General features: G+C 40.2%; 1 long non-coding RNA gene across 1 annotated transcript in view; it reads right to left on the bottom strand.

Moving 5' to 3' along the window:
- Window positions 1-2,313: 2,313 nt before the first annotated feature.
- Window positions 2,314-25,363, bottom strand: part of LOC122562730 (uncharacterized) — a 319,752-nt gene continuing 296,702 nt past the window's right edge. The window contains exons 3-4 of the long non-coding RNA XR_006315398.2: window positions 5,502-5,699; window positions 2,314-2,498 (exon numbers count right to left, since the gene is read on the bottom strand). This is a non-coding gene — a long non-coding RNA (uncharacterized LOC122562730). The remainder of the gene's footprint in view (window positions 2,499-5,501; window positions 5,700-25,363) is intronic.

The raw sequence follows: 25,363 nt of genomic DNA, 5'->3' as shown, positions 1-25,363 counted from the left end.
TTGAAATAGTCTTGGTTCTGGATCATTTCCTGACTGTCCTAACCTGGTGGAAAAGTCATTTTGATTTTCTCACTGAGACCAAAGGTGCAATGACAGCTTCCATTCAAGGACACTGTCAGAAGCTGATCTGCAATCCACCAGCTTCAGCTAGCAGCTTTTGTTGCCTGACCAGAAAGCATGGATAAAATTGGAGACTTCAAGATCAAAGTAGCATATCTTGGGGTGAGTTAATTTGCAGATTTTAACTGGCCAGACATTGCTAGGCACGTACAGTTAAAATGCTCCATGTCTTTTCAGAATGTCTTTTCAGCAATTGCCAAATATTTTCTCTTTATATTTAGTTGCAGGAACGTACAGCAAAATAAAACTGTTAAATAAGATAAACGTGTTTGATAATGATTGCATCAAGACATCAAGGAATGACAATATTTCTAGTTTTAAAGCTAAAATAATGCAAAAAAAAGTTAAAAATATAGAACAAAATGTTTTGATGCAATGAGTTGTTTTAAAGAACAAATTCTATTTTGAAATAAAATATTCTGTCCATTGATGTATGGCTGTTAACTCGATTATACTTTATTTGTCATGGCTTTCTTTTTTTTTGGAATTGCTGAGGAGATTCCATATTTATCTGAACAGTTTAAGGGGAAAAAAAAGGTCAAAGTATTCTGACTAAATGGATCATGTTCATCTAATATTTTTACAACCAGAGCCTTGAGAATATGTTTTCAATATCCACTCGTCGCTCTATGTTAGTGTTTTACCAGGCAGCTAGCTGCAGGGGTCTTGACCTCTTCTGTCTCCCAGGGAAGGGTCAAGCTTTGTCAGAAGACTGGAGGCTGCTGGTTATGCGACATGATAGGATAGTGCCTGTTCCTCCCTTCATCTGTAATACGGTTAGCCTTTTAGAAAGAGTTACATTGGTCATACCCAGTAACAGATTACATTACGGTTTGTATGATCAAGATGTAACAAATGGATAGGAGGAACACAAATGACAGCAAATCAATGTTGAAGCAGATATGTTTTGAATCATTCCTTAGATCTGTCTACTAAGGGGGGGATATTTCATTTCTCAATGTGTATTTGTGCTGCATCAGCCCATAGCAGTCATGAGTTTAGTGTAGAATACCTGTCTCTTTGGATATTGAAATCAAAACTGTGCAGCATACTTAAAGGTCTCCCCACCTCCCAGGCTCCAGAATGTAATGTCCCTTTGTTCTGCAGGGGACAGACATGGACAAGGCAATTGGGAATCAGATGTGATTTAATTAACTTCTTTGAAATGAAATTAAAGACACTGGATATGGTGATATTGCAGACCTTTTGTGTTGAGGTTTTTCATTCCCATTTGCTGTCTCCTCATCATCTCCTGTTACATAGCCTGATAGTCAGGGCAGATGCTTGGTGCATTGCCTGATAGGTTTGTGAGCAGCAGACTGCACTTGGCACATTTCTGTTTGTTTTTAAATCTTGCATGGTTTACATCTTTGCTGATTTATAATTCATTGTAACTTAAGTGCTGCCTTTGCAAAGTCAGCCTCTGCTCTTTAAACTTGTAGTGCTTTGGTTAGATCTGCTGCTAATGCCTAAACAGATCTGATGGCCAAAGCATGATTTGTTAAATAATCCACAAGCACTTTGCAGATGACATTGTTGGACTTGCTTTGCGGTGTGTTTCACTTTCTCTGTGTGCTAATTGCAATCACACCGGGCTTGCTGCTAGGAAGAAGTGATATGTTTGCTCTCAGACACTTCTCCTGTTTCAGTGGATGAAGCATAGACTATTTGGCCTTGCTAATTTGAACTTATGTGCCAAAGAAAAAAAATGGTTCAGGAGAACTAAAATGTGGGAGAATTAGAAAAGTGAAACAGTAATTTATACCATGTTTCTGTTTACTTCTGTGAAAGTCCCCACTCATTAAATTGCTGATGTAATAATATTAACTATATCCAGGAGCTACAGACGCTAAATATTAGTTTCAGTATTCTGCAATTGGGGTTTTCCCCTTAATAGATTATGTTGAGCATTGTTGATTTCAACCAGTTCTGTGTTATATACTTATGAGCTGTTTGTGTGCTAGAATTGCCGTAATTTTTGTTTGTGATTTGTTAATTGAGAATGGGACTAAAAATTATTTTGGTTTCACCCTGGAAGATTAGCATTGCTTAACAAACATGAATTAATTCTGCTTCTAATTGTAGACTTTAAATTCTGGAAATTATAACTTACAAAAAAAAAATGACCACCAAGGTAACTTGATAAAATTCTGTTAGTGTCTGAGTGAGTATAAATTACATCCTGTCAGTGAAACAAACCATCTGTTTTATTCACAGTTTGTAATGAACATGCACACACAATCTTCTCTTCTTCAATTTTCAACCCGCATCGAAGGCATTTCGACTGTTTGTGAATAAATCTCCGTATTATGAGCCATTTCAGTTCTCATGGGCAGCAGTAGAGTTTTGTCCCTTTGCAGAAACCACTGTAGATGCTCCTTGTTAACAGAAAGCAAAGATAGCAGAAGTCAGCAAAAGAACATAGAGGGAGGGATATGGTAGGTTGGGAAGGGAAGTAAGGATTGGCCACAAGAACCTTGACAGATAGAAGATGTGAAAATAATCTGGAAAGCAACAAATGGCAAGACTGAATAAAAGAATTGAGAACAGTTAGAAGAATGCATGTTGGATAGAGAAATAAAAGTGTGTGGGGAAAAACAAAGACAATTGATGCAAATTGAATAATGGAGTGATGATGAAAAAGGTTATTTCTAAAACAGCTAATGCAGAGTTTCGGAAGGAACTCCACAATTAAGTATTGTTCAGTCCCATACTGAACCTCCTATCTATCTGTTTTTGCTCTACTGTATGACTTTAATAAAATCCTTGGAGCGCGCAATATTTTCAGACTACAGGTTATTCACAAATGGAGAGTTAATAGCTAAGTATCAGCATCACACTGCTGCCAATTTTCAACCCATTATCTGCACTACCTGCTTCTTGTCCAATGCTGTAGCCATCCATTCTCCTCTTCTGGGATTCCCCATACCTTATTTTCACCTTCATCTTTGGCTTCAAACTGCATTCTCCTTAATGACCTGCTATACCATGTGAACCAATGCAGCCCCATCCTTACATTGCCACAGCATGAAGGAACCAGTGGGAAGCCAAAACATTGAGGGCCAGAGAGTATTGCCACTATGTTACTGAAATACAATATGCAATTTGTGTCTCAGTCTCTTGGACCCATGCTCTGATCTTTCAATTGATGTTTTACTTCCACTTGGTTAGACAACCCAAAGACCAAGATCAAAATCTCACCTAAAGGATAGAATCTACAACTGTGCAATCTTCCTTCAGTGCTTCATTCTAGTGCCAATCTACAATATAAACTCAAATTCTTTTGAGACTAAAACTCACAACCTCCTCATTCAGGTATGAGTGCTATCAGCTGAACAAAGCTGACAATGTAAGATTTGTATGTAAATCTATATTGGGCATTTCCATTTATATGTAAGATTAAATAAAGTGTGTCTTTCACAAGAACACAAGGTATGGGAACAGGATTAGGCCCAATGTCCCCTTGCTCTTATTCAGTAATGGGGCGAAGTGGGCCATTTGGTTTGTATTCCATTTAATACCTTAAATTGTTTACTCCCTTTGCCTTCAGCGTTTAGTGGCAGCATTGTGACACCATCTACACAAAATGCACTGTAGCAACTTGACAATCCTCCTTCAGCACCATCTTCCAAATCCATGACCTTGACCACCCAGGAGGACAAGGGCAGTAGATGCATGGGAGCACTGTCACCTGCAAACTTCGCTGCAGTTCAGGTTGGGATGGTATATGGCTTGCAACTATATCTGCATTCTTTAGGGTCAATATCCAAGGACTCCTATCCTCATAGCACTGTGCATGTGCCTAAACCATGAGGAATGTAACAGTCCAAGAAGGTGCTTCTCCACCAACTGCTCAAGGGCACTGATGAATGGGCAATTAATGCAGCCTCACTAGTAATACCCATGTAGAACAACAAAAAAGATCATGGCTTAAAAGACATGCAACCCGTCTTAATTATGATTATCTACTCCCTTTCTATTTATTGTTCAAATAAATGAACTGTACGTATTTGTAGTCTATAACTGATGAGATAATACTATGTTACCCATTCAGATGGAATTACTTATACAACTTTCCTGCATTAGGGTAAGAAATCTTTTCATTCATTGTTGATTCTGTGATGGGCAAAAAGCACGGATTCCCTGGAAATCTTTACAGGGAGTAGTCAGCCTCCAGGGTGGAGTAAGTACTGTACATAGTAAGCAGAACATGGCAGTCCCAGGTTGCAAACAGGTTCCTTTCTGAAGCTTGTTTACAAGTCGATTTGTATGCAAGTTGGAACACAGTGCAGGACATTATAAAGTAGCTGTTTGTAAGTACAGAAAGTGTTCATCTGTCGGGTCTTTAAAGTTACACTCCTATATGTATCTTGCTGGTATGTAACTTCAGTCTGCATTCTCCTTTAATGATTTGCTATACCATGCTAACCCAATGCCCCCAGAGCATCATTTTGCAGAGTCAGAATGGAGATGTTACTTACTAATGAAGATGTCAAGTTCTGCCAATGCAGTGGGTAGAGGATAAGGGTGGGCAGAGTGATGGTATAATGCAGTGAAAAGAAGGAAACCCAATAATGGAAGAACAATGTGGAGTCTATGGGTAACTTGACAGAGGTGGAGAAGCACTCAAGGCCTTCTGTTTGAGAGCCGACAGGAAGGGCAAGATTTTTGACTGCAGACATCTCATCCCTACCAGTGGACTGAAATGGGAGTCAAAAGCCCGTACTGTGTAGAAAATAGTCACTTCTTGTGGTGTTCCCTCATGTGGACAATTAATATTGAGAAGGTGGTGTTGCTGTCCAATTAAAGACAATGAACGGGCTCTTAAAAGGCCAAATGGACACCACCTGGTTTGAAAGGAGCAGCAGTCTACAATGGCAGGCAAGTAAGGCAGAGGGGGCTTTAAAATGGAGGCATCCTCTGTCAATTTATTTTCAAAATTTAGACACCAATAGACTTTTCTACACAGTTATTAATATGGGGTTGGATTGTCCTGAACCGAGCAGACTGGAGAGGGACCTTTAAACTGGAACTGGAGACTAGCTGGAAAATTCATATCAGTCTCAAAACATTAACTCTGTTGGTATTTCTCCAGCTGCTATTAGACCTGCTGAGATTGTCTCCAGACCCTTTCAATTGTGGCTCCAAAGATGGCTGAAGCTCCCCTGCAGGAACTAGAGAGACGGCACTAAGTTGGTATTTTTATGTTTAAGGCTCAGGATATTGGTGTGCCTATATCTGACATGTTCTGGTCAACACCCTTCAAAAACACCTCTTCTACATGAGAAGCAAGCGGTGTGAATTATAATGGCAAATTCCAATGCTTAAAATAAAGGGTAAGAAGTAAAAAGAAAAGCTTCAAAATGTATGGAAAGCAATACCTTTCACAAAACAGTGAGTGGAATTGTCCTGTGACATTTAAACTGCCCTCAGACTACGTCAGTTAGGTGGTGGGATAGGTCTGTAGTGTGCATTGGGAAAAGAACATCCTCTGTGTGCTCAGTGATGCAGGATGCTATGTCACGACAGGCACAGTGTTGTGGAGAACCATCTTCTCCATAGGCTCACTCAACTTTGACCTGCAAAGGAGAAAACAGGCTGTCAGTGATTGTGTTGTACTATGTTTTAATGATGTGGCTGTCACATCTGGATAGCTAGAGGTACATGCATACGGTGGGAGCTGTCATTGGAATGTGTTTATGGCTGAGGTGGAGTATCTGGATGTTAACCTGAGTCCTGAGCACCCAAGGAGTGCTTCGAGGTGGGACACATTGAGAAATGTAAAGGGTTGATTTTGAAATGGATAGGAGCTATCATGTGACAATGCATTCATTGACCTTGGTCATGCACACAAGTTCATTTAGTGGCACGGCTGCCTGTCCATCAAGACCAGAGTCTATGACTTCACTTCTGTGGTCACCTGATCCTACTGTCTGCTGAGGATTGTAGTTGAAGGTGGTCTGGCCCCTTACAGGATCAGGATTACACTCCTCCTGCCCACCCCAAGACCTCCGTGAACCCGGGAGCCTTCACTCTGCCCAGCGTTCCGTTTTACTTCTTCTGAATTCCAGGAAGAGCATTCAGCAGCCTCCTTAAATTCCAGATATCTTTCCAATAAGATGGCGAGTGTGTCTTTTAGAAAAGCAAGCTGTGTGTGACATGTGCTCTCTGTAACCACTGCCTGAGTTCCTCCTGAAGTCAGGAAGCTAGCAGCATGAGACCTGTTTGGACCAATATTACAAGCAGGTAAATAAGGAGATAGTGCCAAAATTTGTATTCGCCTCACAACAGTAATAGGTGCACACAGGTCACAAATTCTGACGCTGACACCCAAATAAAATGATGTGGACCAAACTCTAGATCCACATTTCTGAAGCTGGTTGCTTTTTTGTCATTGTAATAAGCAGTTGTTAGATTTTGAATGCGTTCATCCTAACTTTGGCTTCAGTTTTTACCTTCCACAATTTGTGTATAGTGAAAAGAAGGTGCTTATTAAGCAGAACTGGAAAAGCAGAACACATATAATGAGACTATTGTATCAAAATATAAAACATAAATTACTAAAAAGGCATCTGGATGGGTATATGAATAGGAAGCATTTGTAGGGATATGGGCTGGGTGCTGGCAGGTGGGACTAGATTGGGTTGGGATATGTGGTCAGCATGGACAAGTTGGACCGAAGGGTCTGTTTCTGTGCTGTACATCTCTATAACTCTAATTGCATTAAAGTAGGGAATGCTCTATTTCCTAAAAAAAACAATGTAATGGATGTCAACCATATACACAGATCCTTAAAAATATAGGTCTGAAATTTAACAGGCAAGTGCACCCTAGCATGAATGCAGTGATGTTGGCAGGGTTGATATAAGGTTGTTTGATTTATATCATACGGGTGGACGCTTGGTGCATTTCTCTACTGTACATATCTATAGGGTACCCATGCCTGGCCAAAACAAAAGGGTGGAAAGTCCATAATTGGAAAGGAACCTCCCAGACATGGCTCCACATGGCCTTACACAATGGGTACTTATGACAGTTTCTGGGATTCAGAAATCATGGTTTGAGAAATCATGGTGCGATTCACCACCACTATTATGCCCTTGAACAAGATTGCTCACTTTTAGAGCCTGTTCCTACCATAATAAATCATTAAGAAGTAACTGAGCCACGCCATTTAGAGTACCTGAAACCACTGACCTGGCTGCTGATGGCTTATTACACGCATATGGAAGATCAGTCCTTCAAAAATCCCCTGAAATCCTTAGGCCCAGGCCACAGTACGACATATTCAATCAGATTCATTGATGGACAACCACTAAAGTTACAGTGAAAGTCCACCAAAATGGTAGTGGAGTCCTTTTGTCTGTTATATATTGTATGTTGACTAGTGGGTCATTAATTAAGCCATTTACTTCTTTAAAAAAATTACTCATTATAACACCAAGTTTAAATTTCAATTTCTAACCAGTCTTTAATACATGATTTGTTGGTAAATCATTTGAATTTTTTTTTAGATTACTTACAGTGTGGAAACAGGCCCTTTGGCCCAACAAGTCCACACCGACCCTCTGAAGAGCAACCCACCCAGACCCATTCCTCTACATTTACCCCTTCACTTAACACTACGACAATTTAGCATGGCCAATTCACCGAACCTGCACATTTTTGGATTGTGGGAGGAAACCCATGCAGACACGGGAAGAATATGCAAACTCCACACAGATAGACGGGAATTGAACCCAGGTCTCTGGTGCTGTGAGGCAGCAGTGCTAACCACTGTGCCACCGTGCCACCCTCAATGCTATTCTTGCTATTCCTCTGAAGCTTTTTAAATTTCCTTGAGAAAAGAAATCAAATTTCACTTTCATTAGAAAAGTATAATTACAGGACAACCTTGCTTATCCAAACGACATGGGTGTGGAGTATTTTGTTCGGATAATCGAATGTTCAGATAACACAGTTTATCCAAGCATTGGAACCTTAAGATCTTGTTTGGATAATTCGAAATTCGGATAATCAATGTTCAGATATACGAGGTTGTACTGAATAACTAAACTCCTGTAATAATTCCTGTTATCTAGATAATCAAGCTAATGCATTGTTAAGTGTCTAATTCTATCTATTTGGATAATGTCTCTCTGAAGATTGCTATCATGTTAGCTTTATGAAACTTCAGTTTTAACAAATCAACAGGTATTCATAAAGGAGAAGGACATGATAGACGGTGAGTCTCAGGAGGGGTATATTGATATTGCATGGCATGTCAATGTAAAAAAGATGTTGGGTGGTTTGAAAAACATTAACATAGACAAGACCCCAGGACCTGATGGAATCTATTCAGAATGCTGAGGGAGGCAGGATGAGGAAATTGCTGGTCCTTGTATGAAACTTTGTATCCTCTTTAGTCACAGGAGAGGTCCCAGAGAATTGGAGAATAGCCAATGGTGTTCCTTTGTTTTAGTAGGGCAAAAGGGAGAATGCAGGAAATTACAGGCCAATAAGATTTATGTTAGTGGTAGGGAAATTATTGGAGAAGATTCTCAGGGATAAGATTCACTCACATTTGGAAAAATATGGACTTATTAGTGATAGGCAGCATGGCTTTATGTGGGGAAAGTTGTGTCTCACAAGCCTGATTCAGATTTTTGAGGAAGTGACAAAGATGATTGATGAGGGCAGAGTGATAGATGTTGTCTACATGGACTTTAGCAAGGCCTTTGACAAGATCCCTGATGGCGGGCTGGTACAAAAGGTGACGTCATACAGGATCCATGGTGAGATGGTTAGATGTGTACAGAGCTGACTTGGTCACAGAAAACAAAGAGTAGCAGTGGTAGGGTATTTTTCTGACTGGAGATCTGTGACCAGTGGTATTCTGCAGGGATCAGTCATGGGACCCCTGAAGTTTGTAATACAAATAAAAATTAGTAGGAGGAGAATGTAGGTGATCTGTTTAGTAAGCTTGTGGATGACACAAAGATTGGGAGAATTGCAGATAGTGAGAAGGTTTGGCACAATGTACAGCAAGAGGATAGGCTGAAGACATGGATGGAGAACTGGCAAATGGGATTTAATCTGGACAATGTGAGGTGATGTATTTTGGAAGATCCAATGCAGTAGGAAGTACACGTAAATGGCAGAACCCTTCAGAGCACCATCATACAGAGGGATCCAGGTGTATAGGTTCACAGTTAACTGAAAGTGACAACACAAGTGGCTACGGTGATCAAGAAGGCAAATGGCAAGCTTGCCTTCATCGGTCAGGGCATAGACTAGAAAACATGGCAAGTCATGTTGCAGCTGCATAGACCTTTAGTTAGGCCACATTTGGAATATTGTGTACAGTTCTGGTCATACTACACAGAAGGATGTGGAGGCTTTGGACAAGATATTGAGATAATTTACTAGATGATGCCAGATTTGGAGGGAATTAGCTATGAGGAGAGGACAAACTTGGCTTGTTTTCACTTGAGTGTTGAAGGATTAGGGGTTGACCTTTTAGAAATTTACAAAATTGAGAGGCGTGGATAGACTGGTTAATCAGAGTCTTTTTCCCAGGGTAGCGGATGGACATTAAGGTAAATGGGGGGCATGTTTAAAGGAGATGTGAGAGGTGAGTTTTTCACACAGTGGGTGGTAAGCGCCTGGAATACGCCACCAGTGGAGGTGGTGGAAGTGAATAAATAACAACCTTTAAGAGGTATCTTGACAGCCAAATAAATTGGCAGAGAATAGAGGGATATAGACCACGTAGAGGCAAAAGGTTTCAATTTAGAAAGGCATCATGGTGAACCAAAGGGCCTATTCCTTTGCTGTACTATTCTTTGTTATTTTGTTCTTTGTACTTTTGGTGCTTTTTGTCTCAATTTAAAACAGTAAGACCATTGGAGAAGCATAAGAATGGACTCTATTACCAATAATATAAGACGGAATTCTACCAGGAATTGAAATCACAAATCACAATAATGTGTCAAATTAAGTCGCAATATTAGAAGCCAACTGCAGGAGTGCAACAATAGCAAAAAAATGAAACATTCTGAGCATTGTTTATTGCAAGGACATTTCAAAATCCTATGTTGCTAGTTATGCATTTTTGTTATTAATATGCATAAGTAGAACCCTGGAAGATTTTGAAGGTGTACGTGATGGTACATGGTTAACAGCGGAGCAGTGCTGCAAGCTATTTTCTGCATTGATCATATTGTGCATTAATTTTGAATTAGGACTTTTGGAGCCACCAAAAGGTTTTGGAATGATCAAACCCTGAAGCTCTGAAACATTTTTCAATGTAAGCTTCAATTTAACAGATGATGCTTCTTTATAGATCTCTTATTTAATTTTTAGCTTCACAATGTTCAGAATTGAAATGTAAGTGAATTGCAAAAATTGCTGTTTGCAATGATTTATTTCGAGGAATAAACCTGTGAGCAAAAACCGCTGCCAAATCATGAAACGCTTACAATCTGTTTTCCTGTCTGTTATATGTTTTGTACAGATTTTTGTATTTGGCTTTTACTGGTTTGAACCTTCGACCCTTTGCCCATCTGTCATAACTTAGTCTGAAGTAATATTCTGAGTTTATATTTCTGTACAATTTTGTTATCTTACTAGCTGATATCCTGTTGAATTGCGCATAGTATATAGGAAATTGTAGTCTGTCTCTTTCCTATCTCTTACTATCTTTATGCTACTGCTCCTCCTTAGAGTTAGAGAGTAACTTACAGCACAGAAGTAGGCCAGTCAGCCCATTAAGACCATGTTGGTGCCCATTGGAGCAATCCAGTTAATCTCAATTTCCTGCTTGATTGCTACAGCCTTGCAAAATAATTCCAATCCAAATTCCTTTAGAAACCATTGTTTACGTGTCTACCACCCTCTGAGATGGCGAGTTCTGCTGCATAAAAAAATTCTTCACATTCCCTTTGTTGCGTGTTTCTCAAAGACAACAGTATATATGTAGAGGAAGATACAGCAGAGACACTTAGCATTCTATAAAACCATAATTCATTTATTAAGCATTTAAATGAATAACTCACATTTTTAACTGATAAAGATATCTCAATCACTGTCTTTCACTGCCCTGGGCTGTGTAACTAAACCCACATGTTCTTACCCCAGTGAGTTGACAGCTGGCCAGGCTGAAACTCTCTTTGACGTCTCCACCAATTCTCATGACGTAGGGTATTTCTTGCATAACGTTAATCTTCGAAGTATTGATGAGCAAAGAGATTTCTTCAGGCTCCTCATACACAAATCTCTTGTGCAAGTGTGTGCCATATTTGGAATTATGCTTGCACATGACCAATCATGAAAGTTTTGTCCAAATGTATGCCTTATCTGGTAGAGACAGCAGTTCCTGATTTCCTGCAGCTTTAACTCTGAGCAGACCTGACTGAGTTAGCGTAATCCCAGACACATAACAGTCCTCTTATCTTCAGCCTTATCCAACACCCTGCATCTCTTGCTCAAAATCTAAAATCTAGGCACCATAGTCCTTGTACAATTAGCTCATGGAAGAATTTTTTTCTGCTTTATCTAAACCAGTCATAATCTTGAAGATTTCTATCAAATTACCCTCAATCTCCATTGATCCAAGGAGAACAATCCTAGCCTTCCAGTCAAAACTTTTAACCTGTACCTCCTCTCTTCCCACTGCCACTACCCCTTTTCTCGACCACTTTGATCAATTTGCTCTGTATCCTTTCAAAGATCTCATCTTTCCAAATATGTAGTGACTAGAACTGAGTGCAATAATCACATTGGTGGCTAATCAGATTCAGTACAACTTTTGCACTTTTGTGCTCAATGCCACTATTTATGGAGCCCATGATTGAAGTGGTTTACTTGCTGCTACTCTGTTAATATACCCTGCCACCTTTGAAAACCAAAACACTTGCATCTCCAGGGCATTTCATTCCTGCATATTTTCTAGAACTGTCCATTAACCTTGTATTTACTCCCTCCGTCCCTTCTGCCAAAATGTATCACCTCACAATTTTCTACATTAAAATCATTCTGTCATTTCTCTGCCCATTCGGCTAGTCTATCTATCTCTCTTCCAATAGTTCCAATATGGAATTCGCCCTCTGGCTGTTAATCCTTGCTTTTCAGAATGTCCTGTGCCCGCTCCTTAACCATGGCACTAGGGAGGCAACACTCCATCCAGGAGTCTTGTTTGTACCACAGAAAAGCCTATCTGTGCCGATGATTACTATTGGTTGCCTGCACTTTGACCCTCCAACAATCACTTCCCTGTGTCTTTCAATGTTTCAACATTTAAATGAATGCATGCTGTAAAATTCTTCAATGTGCTACATGCATCTGAGTTTCAGAGCTAAATTGGAGAGCTAGCAAATTGTAGGCTCACATAAAGTACATTCTTTTTGGATTCCAGCCTCGTGTTTTGTTGTCAACAACTAGCACCATGGATTTAAAAGTAAAATACACTTAACTGTGCACACTACACAATTTAGAAGGGCTGTACTCAAGGAGCCTCCAGTTCTGAAGAGTGTTCAGATCCAAACAAGGGTGTAATGTTATGAATATAAGGTGGATTTGAAGTGGTTCTCATAAAATTTAGTTTGTTTTGGTTGCAAGATCAAATTGATTTGTTTCCTTGATATAATGAAAAGTGTTATTCTTTCGCCTGCAAGCATGATTTCGTTTCTTCATCCTGCTTGGTATATTTAACATGGACCCGTGAATTGTGTGTCTTCTTAGATGTTCGCCATTATGTTAGTGATATCTACATCATGTATATGGACATTTGAAGTCCTGAATGACTGCAGCAGTTAATCAAAGTGTTTTGGACACCTGAGGGGTTGAAAGAAAACAGTTTGGAAAATGTACTAGGCTGCTTTCAAAAGTCATTGCTGGAACCATATTCAAGTTCAAAGGGAAATAAGCCATGTTTCAAGGCAAATGGGAAGTTGAACAAGATGAGAGTTGAATTTGCTGTGCTGTAATCAGAATTGTATTTATTGTTCAGCAGAGGTCTTGAATTCAGTCAGGAACCAGTCTTATAAATAACAGTTAAATCTTACGGATTTTGTTATTTTAAACGAACCTAACTAAACCAAAAGGAAATCTAGCTGTGTTCATGCTTCATTCTCTAAAATAAGTTTATGACCAATGTAATGAGACTATGACTGAGACAAGAAGGAATAAAGTTTGAATCAAAGAACAATTCATAATAAAGTAAAATGTACCAGTTTGTCTCTGCACAATCCTAGAATCCCTCCAGTGTGGAAGCAGGCCATTCTGCCCATTGAATCCACACTGATACCCCTACCCAAAAACCATCCCACCCAGACTATCCCTCTACCCTATAACCCTGTGTTTCCCATGGCTAATCCACCTAGCCTTCCTCTCCCTGGGCACTGTAGCATGGCCAATCCACCTAACCTGCACAGCTTTGGATTGTGAGAGGAAACCAGAGCCCCTGGAGGGAATACATGCAGACACAGAGAGAATGTGCAAACTACACACAGACAGTCACCTGAGGGTGGAATCAAACCCAGGTCCCTGGTGCTGTGAGGCAGCAGTGCTAACCATTGAGCCACCATGACACTCAAAGTCTTGGTAAGGTCTCAGTTGGAATACTGGGTTGGGTTTTGATCTCCACACATTGTGGGGGATGTTGAAGCAGTCGACAGGATGCAGCGAAGGATTACAAAGTTAATTCCCAGTTTAAAACTAGTACCCAGAGGGGCTAAAAGAGCTGGATCTGCATACGTTGGAAAAAGGTTGCCTCACAATTATTAATGAAAAATGAATTATTGTGTTTAAATGGAGAAATGATTTCAACCAAATAAGTTGGGGGTAACAGTGCCACAGTGATAAGTTATGTAAGCACAACATGAGGTTGGTGTTATTTCCTTTCCCAGTGAAGAGTGAGAAAGGTTGGCAGTTCCATGATTAACAGCAATGTGTGGTGTTATTGGGGAGATAATGGCAGAGCAGTAATTTATAAATCTGTAATTGGAAGCCAGTTTCAGTAATGGTAGCCATGAAACTATTATCAATTTTTGATCATTTTATTCATTCACTGTGGATGAGAGTATTGCTGGCCAGATCCATCCCTAATTAATACTGGTGTCACTGGCCTATTGCCCATCCCTAGTTTCCCAGAGGGCAGTTAATAGTCAACCACATTACTGTGGGTCTGGAGTCACATATAGGCCAGACCAGGTTTCCTTCCCTAAATGACATTGGCAGATTTCCTTCCCTAAATGACATTAGTGAATAAGATGGGTTTTTTTTTAATGACAATTGACAATGGTTACATGGTCACCATCAGCCCAAATCTTTTTACCAGATTATTCAGACTTTATTACCATTAGCTGAAAATCCTGAAATTCCCTCTCAAACAGCATTGTACATGACATGCACTACCGCAGTTCAAGAAGGCAGCTCCCACCACCTTTCCAAGGGCTGCTGGGAATGGGCAATAAATGCATTGCCCAGCCAGTGATGCCCAAGTTCTATGAGTGAATAAAAAAAATCTGCCACAGTGGCATTCAAACCCATGCCACCTGAGCATTGGCCGAGGGTTTTTGGTTGGTAATCTGGTTCTAAATTCATGCCGTTCTTTAAGGAACTAAATCTGGCATCCTTATCTGGTCTACCTTACATAAGAGGGAGAAAGTGAGGACTGCAGATGCTGGAGTACCAGAGTTGAAAAATGGCGTGCTGGAAAAACACAGCAGGCCAGGCAGCATCCGAGGAGCAGGAGAATCGACGTTTCGGGCATAAGTTTCCTGAAGAAGGGCTCCTGCTCCTTGGATGTTGCCTGGCCTGCTGTGTTTTTCCAGCACGACATTTTTCAACTACCTTACATGAGAGTCCAGAGTCACAGCAATGTAGTGACTCTTAAAGGACAAAACAAAGCACTCAGATCAAGGGCTAACTAGTGATGGGTAACAAATGCTAGCCATTTTTGGTTGGAACTGAGATTAGCTTCTGCATGAGGCAAATATTCTGCAAAATAAGTTAGGCTCTTTTGACCTCATTGTTATGAAGTTGAAGGTGTACCTTTAAGAGAGAATGAATTATGCTCTGTATTGAGAGCTCACAATCACTTGTGTATATGACTAGATGGCAGTCTCAGAGTGTACTGGAAAATTAAAAATATGCAACATTTGGTTGTGAGATAGATCCTTGATTTGGTTGCTGTTTTGACAACAATTCAAATTTAACCAAGCAGTTTAAATTATGCCCCAGGATACTAAAACCCAATCAAATTTGAATTTATTGTTTGCCAGCATTGAACTAATGAGACAATCCAATGTTCTGGATATAAATAAGGCAGGAATTTTGAAAATCAGACAGAGCAGCTGCCATCAACACAGATCCAAGAAATTTGGAAACATTCTCTATCAAAGGTACCTGCTCAAATGAAATATATTCTCAGTAAAAAGAAAGAAGACCATCCAGAGAGATCTTCAGCCAGAAGAAGACAGATAGTGAAGATGACAGTGGCTGTGTGGTTTTGAAATTAAGTTGATGTAATTTTAATAAGTGTTTTATTGGAACAGTATATTGTTGTAGATTTGGAGGCAGATAAGCAGTTAAGAGAAAGGGGGGTTCAGAGGTTTGAATAGTGTTGTTTAATGTTTACTGTTGGAGTTAAAGAATAAATTGATATATTTTTCTTTAGTTTGGGAATTTGGGATTCTCTGTCACTCATATTTTAGCAGATTACAAGGCACGGTGAGCTTTTGTGGGTGTTTGGTTTAATTAACAGAAGGGGTCACCGCCGTGCCGTAACATCATACACTGGTGTCTGGAGAGAATGTTTCAGATTTTGTTTCCTGGTTTTTTGACTAGATTTTTGCTACTTATAGAATTACAGCCAATGAGAATTTTCCAAGGCTTCCCTGCTTCCACACAACTCACCCAGTGGATAATGAGTTTCAGTTCTTACAGGCAAAAGGTTAGAGTTTTCTGCTGTTTGAGTCGCGTGGGCAATGATGAGCATATTGAGGAAATAAAGAAAAAGAAATCAGATGCTTAAGAAAAGTTATCTTGGATTCTCCTTTAAAATTTAAAAGGTGAGTTCAGAATCTCACCAACCTGTGGTGCCACTTATTTCCATGCATTTGTATCTCATTAATAGTGTGACAAATACTGTGGCTTTAAAATCCAATAGGGTAAGCAGATTGTGAGTCCTTGGTTTTTTTTAAAAGTTGGAATTGTAAATGCAGCACAAATGAGTGTAGTCAAGCTTCCACAGAGTCAGGATTTTTAGTTTTAGCTTTCGGCAATTACTGTTAGCATCTTGATGAAATGAAATCTATTTTCCCCCCTCCCAGTTACACCCAAAAGCTGGGGTTCTTTTCTTGCTATGGGTGTTGCATGTGTGACAGTCTATTTTCTGAATTTGCCTTTTGCCAAGGGTGTGTTTGTGGGAGGTTACTACATTGGAACAGTTAATTTGTAATAGTTACTGTATCTATTACTTATTAAGCTTTCTCATAGAGTTAAGTTATTCCAATTCCTTCTTTCTTTTGTTGCATTTTAACTATTAGTGGATGAACAATGTGTGTTTTGCTTTAAATCTGGTAGTTCAACCAATTGAATTGCATCTGGAAAGCAACATCTTAAATTTACCTTGAAAGTAAGACAAAGTTAGGGTCGAGACTATCTTTTGAATATTTTGAGGTGGTTTGCTCTGGTCCATTACAATAGGGAAGCTTGCACCTGTCTCCCTCCACCTTCCCTAAGAAACTAGATGGCACCAATTTCTGACATGAAAACTGCAGTGGTTGCCTGGTGCTGCAGTTTGCCACTTGCTTTTCTGGGCCTTTTTACAGCTCCACTGTCATCATCAATTCCCTGCATGACCCATGGACACTGTCCTCTTCCATTCTTCCTCCATGCAACTGGGCAGTGCCCAAACCTACCCGAGAAAATAGGAGCAAGTCATTCATCCTTTGAGCCTGCTCCACTATTCGATATGATCATAGTTGATCCTCCCTTAAGTGTTAGTGAGTTTTGATAAGATTTGTAGCTCAAGTTGAGGTTCTGGATGTAAGTTTGCTCTCTGAGCTGGAGCATTCGTTTTCAGACGTTTCGTCACCAGAGGCTCATTGATGATGTCACCTAGTATGGGGACGAAATGTCTGAAAATGAACCTTGCAGCCCAGCGAGCAAGCTTACTTCCTGATCCTCCCTCTTAATGCTCTACTCCCTCTCTCACCCCTCAGCACCTCTAACTTCTAGAAATCTATTCCTTAAAAAAAACATTCGGTCACTTTGCCTCCACAGCCTTCTAGGTAGAAAACTCTCTAGGTTTACCAGCCTCTAAGCAAAGAAATTTCGCCTCGTCTCAGTCCAAACTGGCCCACCTCCTATTCTGATTCTGTGACCCCTTGTTCTGGAAGCCATATTGCTGGCTAGGGGGTGATATCATCCATGCATTCAGTCTATCCAACCTGTCAGAATGTTGTATGTTTCAACTGATAATTTTCGACCAGCTCACACATGACTTTTGTCCTTCTGCACTTCACTCTGGACCTTGTCAACACTTCTGTTTTGCATGATTTTTCACATAAATTGTCCTCCTGTCCCATCCACTACACAAAGCTGTGCAAATACAAACTTGAAAGTCTCACCTGACTTGACTATTTCTGCATTACTTTCCATGCCTGACAGTGGAACACAACACTTCAGAGCTGCAATGTTTCACATCTTACTCTATGTATGTGATCTTACAAGGTGGCTTCTTTTTGAGAGTGGGTGCTACAGCAATGGGGACATGGATACATTAAAACATCTCATGTAGCATTTGGACTTTTGTTCTGCAACGCACCTTCGCGTAAGGTTAATAGCACAGCGCTCTTTAAGGCATAGTTACTCAGAAAGTAGGAACAGGAGTGGGCCATTCATCTCTGAGCTGGCATTGCTATTCAGTATGATCATGGCTGATTATCCAACACAATACCCTTTCCATGTTCATCCCATGACCTTTAATCACTTCAGTCCTAAGAACTAGATATAACTCCTACTTGAAAACAATCAGCATTTGACCTCAACTGCTTTGTGTGGCAGAACATTCCACAGGCTGACCACTCTCTGGATGAAGAAATTTTGCCTCAACTCAGCCCTAAGTGGCCTGTTCCTTATCCTTAGACTGTGTCCCCTGGTTCTGGATTCCCCAGTCATCAGGAACATTCTTCCTATGTTTATCTTGTCTAGCCCTGTTAGAATTCTATAAGTTTCTATAAGAGAACCCACCTCCCTTGTTACTCTAACTCCAGCGACCATAGGCTGAATTGATCCAGTCTCTCTTCATGTGCCAGTTGTGCCATCCCAGGAACCAGTCTGGTAAACCTTTGTTGCACCCCCCTCCATAGACAGAACATCCTTCCTCAGAGATTGGCCTCCTGGTGAAGGTGAAGCCTACAGGCCGCAATGTGGGAGACCATTCCATGTTGCTTCACTGTGATTGGTGTGAGGGATAAGGAGTACTGCTCCTAATGTGTGGTTCCATTCACAGAATACCTGTTCACTCATGTGAGACAGAAACAGAACTCAGAGGATTCCATAACCAGCAACAAGAGGAAATCAAGTCTCCGGAGGGAGGATCAGCAGCTGAAGATTCCCCAGAAAAGCAGAAGAGAATGACCAGTCCAAATTTACCGGCTTCACTGGCTTCATCTACAGCTGTCAGAGAAGCCATACCAGAGGAGAGTAAGGATATCCTGGGCCATTATACCAAACTCTGCTATTCACTAGAATAGGGCTTGAGGTCAGAAGAAATGGGTGGTCATCAGTGTTCCTGCTATTTTCTTGACTTCTGCCTGGATCTCTGAGGTTCACTCATGGTAGTAACTTCTGGAACATGTTGCCAATACTGTAAACAGTGTTGGTACACCGATTGCTGTGTGAAGATCCTCAGAGTGATTGTGAGCATATGTAGCTGCACAGTTTGGAGGGGATGTTGGTGGTCATTCCATCCCAGTGCCCGTCAAGTTCACAGCTGACCTGAATTTTTATGCCAGTAACTTGGTCCCAGGAGCAACCTTGGAAGATCTGACTGTCTACCCCATCTGACTGTCTACAAGTACAAGCGGAAAGTACAGTGGGCACTTTTTCCAGGATAGGCCAGTTTATAATGTTCCCGTGTAAGGGGTAGAGAGATGCTCCCACATTGCTTTTAGAGCACTGTATCACCTGCAGAGTTCATCACCTGAAAGGGCTTCTACTCCAGCAATATCCAGTTCATCTGTGAACATTGATTTTACCTGTTGAGTAAAAGGTATCTTTCTGCTGAGAGTGGGATTAGTCAATGGCTTTTTACAGGTACGAGATACCGTAGGCTTCACACGGGACTCTGACAGACAGTCGTTGAATTTACATCCACAGCTCTTGTTTTGTAGCAGTTCACTTTTTGGAATTAGAGTCATAGAGTCATAACTGTCTATAAATGTTTTTGGTGGTCTGACCCTTCTCTGTAATATCTCATTGGTTCTGATGGACGGAGATAAGACTGAACTAAACTCTTTTCTTTGGTGAAAATAGCATTCTCAACATGCATCATACCCTGCATCTGGAGAAGAGTTATGTTGGCAAAGCCTATGGATGAGCTGGAGCACTGACTGTGTCATAGGGAAAAAGGTGAAATGATGTGGTCTTTCAAAATTTGCATCTGAAACAGCCTTGGTATGTTTTTGGTTTGACAATTGAGAGATTCCACATAGATCCCCAGTGGATCCTTGGAAGCAGCCAGTTGTACAGAAATTTAGTGTTGCTATCACTTTGACAGCTACCAGGATAAGATGGCCGCCAACACCTTCAGTTCACAGGTCCTGCTTCAGCAAATAACACAGATCTTTAACATGGATCATGATAACACAGAGCCACTTACCTTAAAAGCACCAAGCATCAGACTAAACATTCCAAGCTCCTGGACTGAGGTTGGACCTGTCTCTGACTGACTGTGGTGTCAACCCCTAACTGATGACAGTCCCTCTTGACTTGACCAAGTGCTATTTCCCTTATGCTTTGAAATATGGCCATTGTTTGAAGGACGTGCAGTGTGCTTGTCCATAAGCTGCAACTTCTTGGTGTCAGGGTGACATTGATGAAGCACAGTGCTATGTAGTACTCGTCCACATACTTGACTGGTCATTGCTGGCAAATATGATGGCCTAGTGTTGTGTCTGCACTAAAAGACAAAGCAAGGCAGAGATGCTGTGAGCATCCAAGTGGCACAAAGTGAGTGAGTGTTAGCAGAGTAAGCTAAGACCCCTGAGATACACACTGTTCTGATGCATGAGATGTGTGTGTCAGTCACTGTGGGTAAAGCAGCTGAGTAGCAGCATTGCAATGGTGAGCTCCAAAATGCAGCATTGAAATGGTGCACTGTATTAATTCCACCCATTCTAACATCACACCCATGTTCAAACAGGGACAATGTTAAAAAAAAGCATTCAGTTAAACTTAGGAATTTTTGATTTTAAAATGCACTTTGGTGTCTTATGGGTGTTTTGGAGTGTTAGGTTTCATTCTGGGACCATGGTTGTTTAGGGGTGTCTTGGATCATTGGGACCTGTGAATATTACAGGCACCTTTGTGTTCTTGATGTTTAAATGTTTATCTCCAATTTGTATTATCACCAGGTCCTATGACCTGCAAGGCTGAGAGAATAAAATGTTTCCAGTTCATTTTAGTTACCAATTTCTCTCTCTGCGTTGCCCAAAAGCAGCTCCTTGAAATACAGCTGCTTTGTCTATTCCAGTATCTGAGTTCCTTGGTTTCAAGCTGGATAATCACAGGTGTTTTTTTTCTCTCTTGCTCCAAAATCTGAATTTCTCAATGAAGTGTGAGTCAACAGGAGATATAGATCCGTTGACAGTTTTCAGTCTTGTTTTAGAAACATATACTTTCCATTTCAGATTGGTTCTTGTTTATTGAATGTTTCGTAAGGCTTGGCTCAACTTAGAGTCAGGTGATTGCTCCAGTTACTTGAAGTCAGTGTATTTTCCTTTTTTGAAACCATTTCAGTCCATGAAAGTCCAAGGTATTAATATCAGATTGTGGAGTTTAAATTGACAGTCTGTAGTTTATTGTGGTCATGACATACTGCTGTCCTATCTCATCCCCACACAGACAGCAAGCAAAGTCCAGATACATTTTTATCCCTTGACAGTGTTATCTAAATAATGACTTCTGGTATATTAATCTGCTTTCAGGGGATTTTGGTGGCATTTAAATATCAGTTTCGTATGAAGCACAACTATTGCATGGCTACACTTGAAACCAATACTTAAAAATCATATGAGATGAGGCTGTCAGCTCCTTTTATTTATATGGGGTGAATTATCAACAGTATATAGAAAGTGCTGCCCATTTAATTCACTCATCTAAGTTACTATTATTTTTACATTCAATGGAATTTTGGAGTGAATTTGAGCTCAGTACTAATTGTACTGTGTTTGTCACATCAGTGTATCACTGCCCAAGAAAGAACTTTTTCCTTAAGGGAACTATTTCGACATTGAAATGTAAGTATTGAATAATTTATTTCATATTTTTAGTGAGATCCAGTTCTGTAAATCCCAGTTGAAACCCATTCACCTCCTTTAAAATCCTTAGAATGTGCCACTTTACTACGCTTTGGGTCAGCCCTATTAATATCTTCTTTGTATTATGCAAAGCACTTCGAAGTGTTAAATGCATCACATAAAAGTACAAATGGCTTTTGCTACTGAGCCATTAAATTTCCTGGCTTTTGTCGGTTGACAGATAGTGGCAGTTGTGACGTGGTGTTGACACTTGAGTGTTATTGACATCAGATATTGAAAGCTTGGTATTGTTGAGCCAACCTACGGTCCCAAGTTTCAGTCCAGTTCAGCAGCGTTAGTGATTGACGGAGTGAGAGATGGAGTGCAGACTGACTGTTTCAGCCAGTCACAGGTGCAGCTGAAGGCTGGACATGACAAATGTGGCAAGACTAATCCCTTGGCCCATTTCTATGGCAACATTATTGTCATAGAGGGCATTTTTACCAAGGGGGATAGATATGTAGATTTTATGCTTTAATTTATATGTTACACATTTGATTGGAAACAGGTGTAAAATACACCTAAACATTATATAGTCCACCATCTGAATTAAACTCTACAAGTCTGTACTGGTTAAAAATGAAATTAAGTCCAGGAGACCGAACGTATATTCATCATATTGCCTCAGCAATGAGCCAGTAAAGACATAACTCAATCATAACCATTAGTTAAGGATTATAATATTTATCAAAGTTGGGTAATTATAAGCCATGATGTCTGGTTAGATCTGATTCCTATATATTCTGACTAGGAATCCAGGCCCACTAAAAGCTAACAGCATGTGTGGATATAAGTCTACTCACTAGCAAATTCGACAGCAATAATAACTACATTTACTCCTGTGGTGAATAAAACAGGAGAAACAGTGTATAATTCCCATAGCAAATCAAAGGACTTTATATATCATATTATATGTTGGAGTTCATTGATATGCTTGATAACCCTTTCTGAATGAACAGAAAAACAGTGAAGGAGTCCATATCCTCACCTGCTATGTTAAATAATAAATCACTTCATTACAATATGTTGAAATCACAAAAGTGAGTGTGATGCAGCAGCTTTATCCTCGCATCCCTGTCTCACAGGATTCTGTGGTTAAATCCATTCAAAGTGGATGTGTTGAAAATTTCTCCATGAAATCTAAATAGTTTGGTTTAAATTACTTGGGCAACTGGAATCCAATTGCTTCTGACCCTGGGCTACAACTGAAAACTGGCTATGTTATAAACCAAATTGAATAGGATCTTGTGATGAAGTGAGAGTGTGCTACATCTGGGCTAGAAGGTCAGGGATCAAGTTTTACCAGACTACTCACTAGCAATGTCTACGGACACTTCTGAATAATTTGATTTTAATAAATTGCTGCTCAGCACATTGACTTAAAACTAGTAACTGCTTATGTTATGGGCCAGACCAAAGCCCCCCAAAATATATTAAAAAGATAGTCTAGACCCTAACCATCTTCTTATTTTAAAGGTAAGCACAAGGTGTTGTGTTCCAGATGCAATTCAATTGGTCATACTATTGACATTAAGCAAAACACACTTTATTTTTTACACGATGGTTAAAATAAAGGCAAAAGTTTTTAAACATTGGCTTACTTGTAACTCTGTCAAAATTCTTAACAAAATAATAAATTACTGTTTAGTTTATTAATAATGAAATGTTCCACTATAGTAATATCCCATAAACACACCCTTGGTAAAGACAAATTCAGTAAAATAGATTGTCTCACATGCAATTCCAGCAGCAGGAAGAGAATCCCAGCTTTTAGTGTAACAGAGAGAGGAATAAAAGCTTACACATCCAGCTCAAGACCCCAACAACTGCTACTGAAGGCTAAAGCTAAAAATAATCCTGGTTCTGGGGGAGCCTGACCCCAAACCCATGACCTCACAAGCTGTTTGCTTTATTGGTTTACAGCAGTCCACTCGGTGCCTCCATCTCTACCTTTCTTAATAAAAAATAGGACAAAATACACCTCTTAAAGCCATACAGTCGTCACAGTCAGCAACAAATCTGGGAAAACTCTGATCTTTGTGAAAACTGCATAAGTGTCCTGCAGTGAATACTATAAAGAATACAAGATCTTGATTGATTTCCAAAAAAAAAATCCCTTTTCCTACTTTGGATAGGCTACTGGCATTGGGATGATTTTGCCAGAGACTTTGGACTGTAACAGTCATCGTTGGTGATTGTCAGTGGTGAGACAGCAACATCATTTATAGGGTATCACTTTGTCTTAACGATAGCTGATTCTCAGGTAGGAGAAAAATATAATAATTGTTCATAATGATGTTACTGTCCAGGTAACACTGCTCCCTTTCACTCTGCAGAGCGTGTGGTACTACTGTAGAAAATACCCGTGGTGGGCGGCACGGTGGCACAGTGGTTAGCACTGCTGCCTCACAGTGCCAGAGACCCGGGTTCAATTCCCGCCTCAGGCGACTGACTGTGTGGAGTTTGCACATTCTCCCCATGTCTGCGTGGGTTTGGTGCTCTGGTTCCTCCCACAGTCCAAAGATGTGCAGGTCAGGTGAATTGGCCATGCTAAATTGCCCCTAGTGTTAGGTAAGGGGTAAATATAGGGGTATGGGTGGATTGCGCTTCGGCGGGTCGGTGTGGACTTGTTGGGCTGAAGGGCCTGTTTCCACACTGTAGGTAATCTAATCTAACCTCAGAAAGGCTAAAGGCTGAAGGCTAACCTCCAGTGTAACTACAAGTGTTAACTGGTCAAAAAGAGGTCCCAACAGAGTCTATGAAGTGATCAAGATCCCTCGAATCTGGATACAAACAGGGAATACACTTGCTGCTATTATAGGGGGCAAAGGAAAATATGCTTTCTTCTTTTGAATATATTTCCTCCAGGGATGATGAACAATAGCGCAACCTAAGTTGGAATTTTCTACATCTTTGGAAAGTACATTTTATAGACTTGCTCCCTTTTTCTTGTATCAGATAATGGTTCTAAAGAGATTAATAATCATGTTACATTGACTTCATCTGTTCTACTGATGTCACACACCATCTGTCAGTAAAAACAAGAAGTTCTACGTTTGGAGCAAACAGGAATATCTTTGCCAGTTCCCTAAGCTCCTAGTACTTATTCCTGACCAATGTAAGCGTACTTATTGCTTTCATGAAATATGCTCCTTATAACTAACAATAGTGCTTCTTCTTTAATACTCAACAGTGGCATATCCTCACCTGTTCATCACTAAATAGACCCAACATAAAGTAGGATTGGTGATAGAGAACCACCTCAAACAGCTTTCATCCAGTACCATGCACTGGTGAAGGGAAAGAAAACCCCACAAGTTTTAGGATGGTCATCTGGTAAAATACTCCAGCCATTCTGACCATCCTTATGTATTTTATTTTCCATTGTGCCACTTAAGATAATGTTCTCTGAAAGATGTCGGTAACAGGTATTTTGTCTGCATGAGACATAACTCGTATCTTTTTAGCTCATTACAAAGCAAGCAGCCCATTAGTGTTACATTCTGCCAATACTGACATAACTTTCATGTATGTTTTCTTAATCCTAAAATACTTCAACTGTTCTTTGCACAACTCAAGCCCTTGCTTACCCCATTTTTCACCACTTCACTAGTGACAGCATCTATTAGTTCAGATAACAAAGTCTTTTGGAAATTGCTCTCGTTTTGTCTGGT

The sequence above is a fragment of the Chiloscyllium plagiosum genome, unplaced genomic scaffold (genome assembly GCF_037043375.1).
Source record: "Chiloscyllium plagiosum isolate Xiang-an unplaced genomic scaffold, Cpla_swu_hap1 HiC_scaffold_24, whole genome shotgun sequence".
NCBI classification, from domain to species: domain Eukaryota; kingdom Metazoa; phylum Chordata; class Chondrichthyes; order Orectolobiformes; family Hemiscylliidae; genus Chiloscyllium; species Chiloscyllium plagiosum.
The sequence above is the reverse complement of the archived record's forward strand: the minus strand, read 5'-3'. Positions and strand labels throughout refer to the sequence as shown.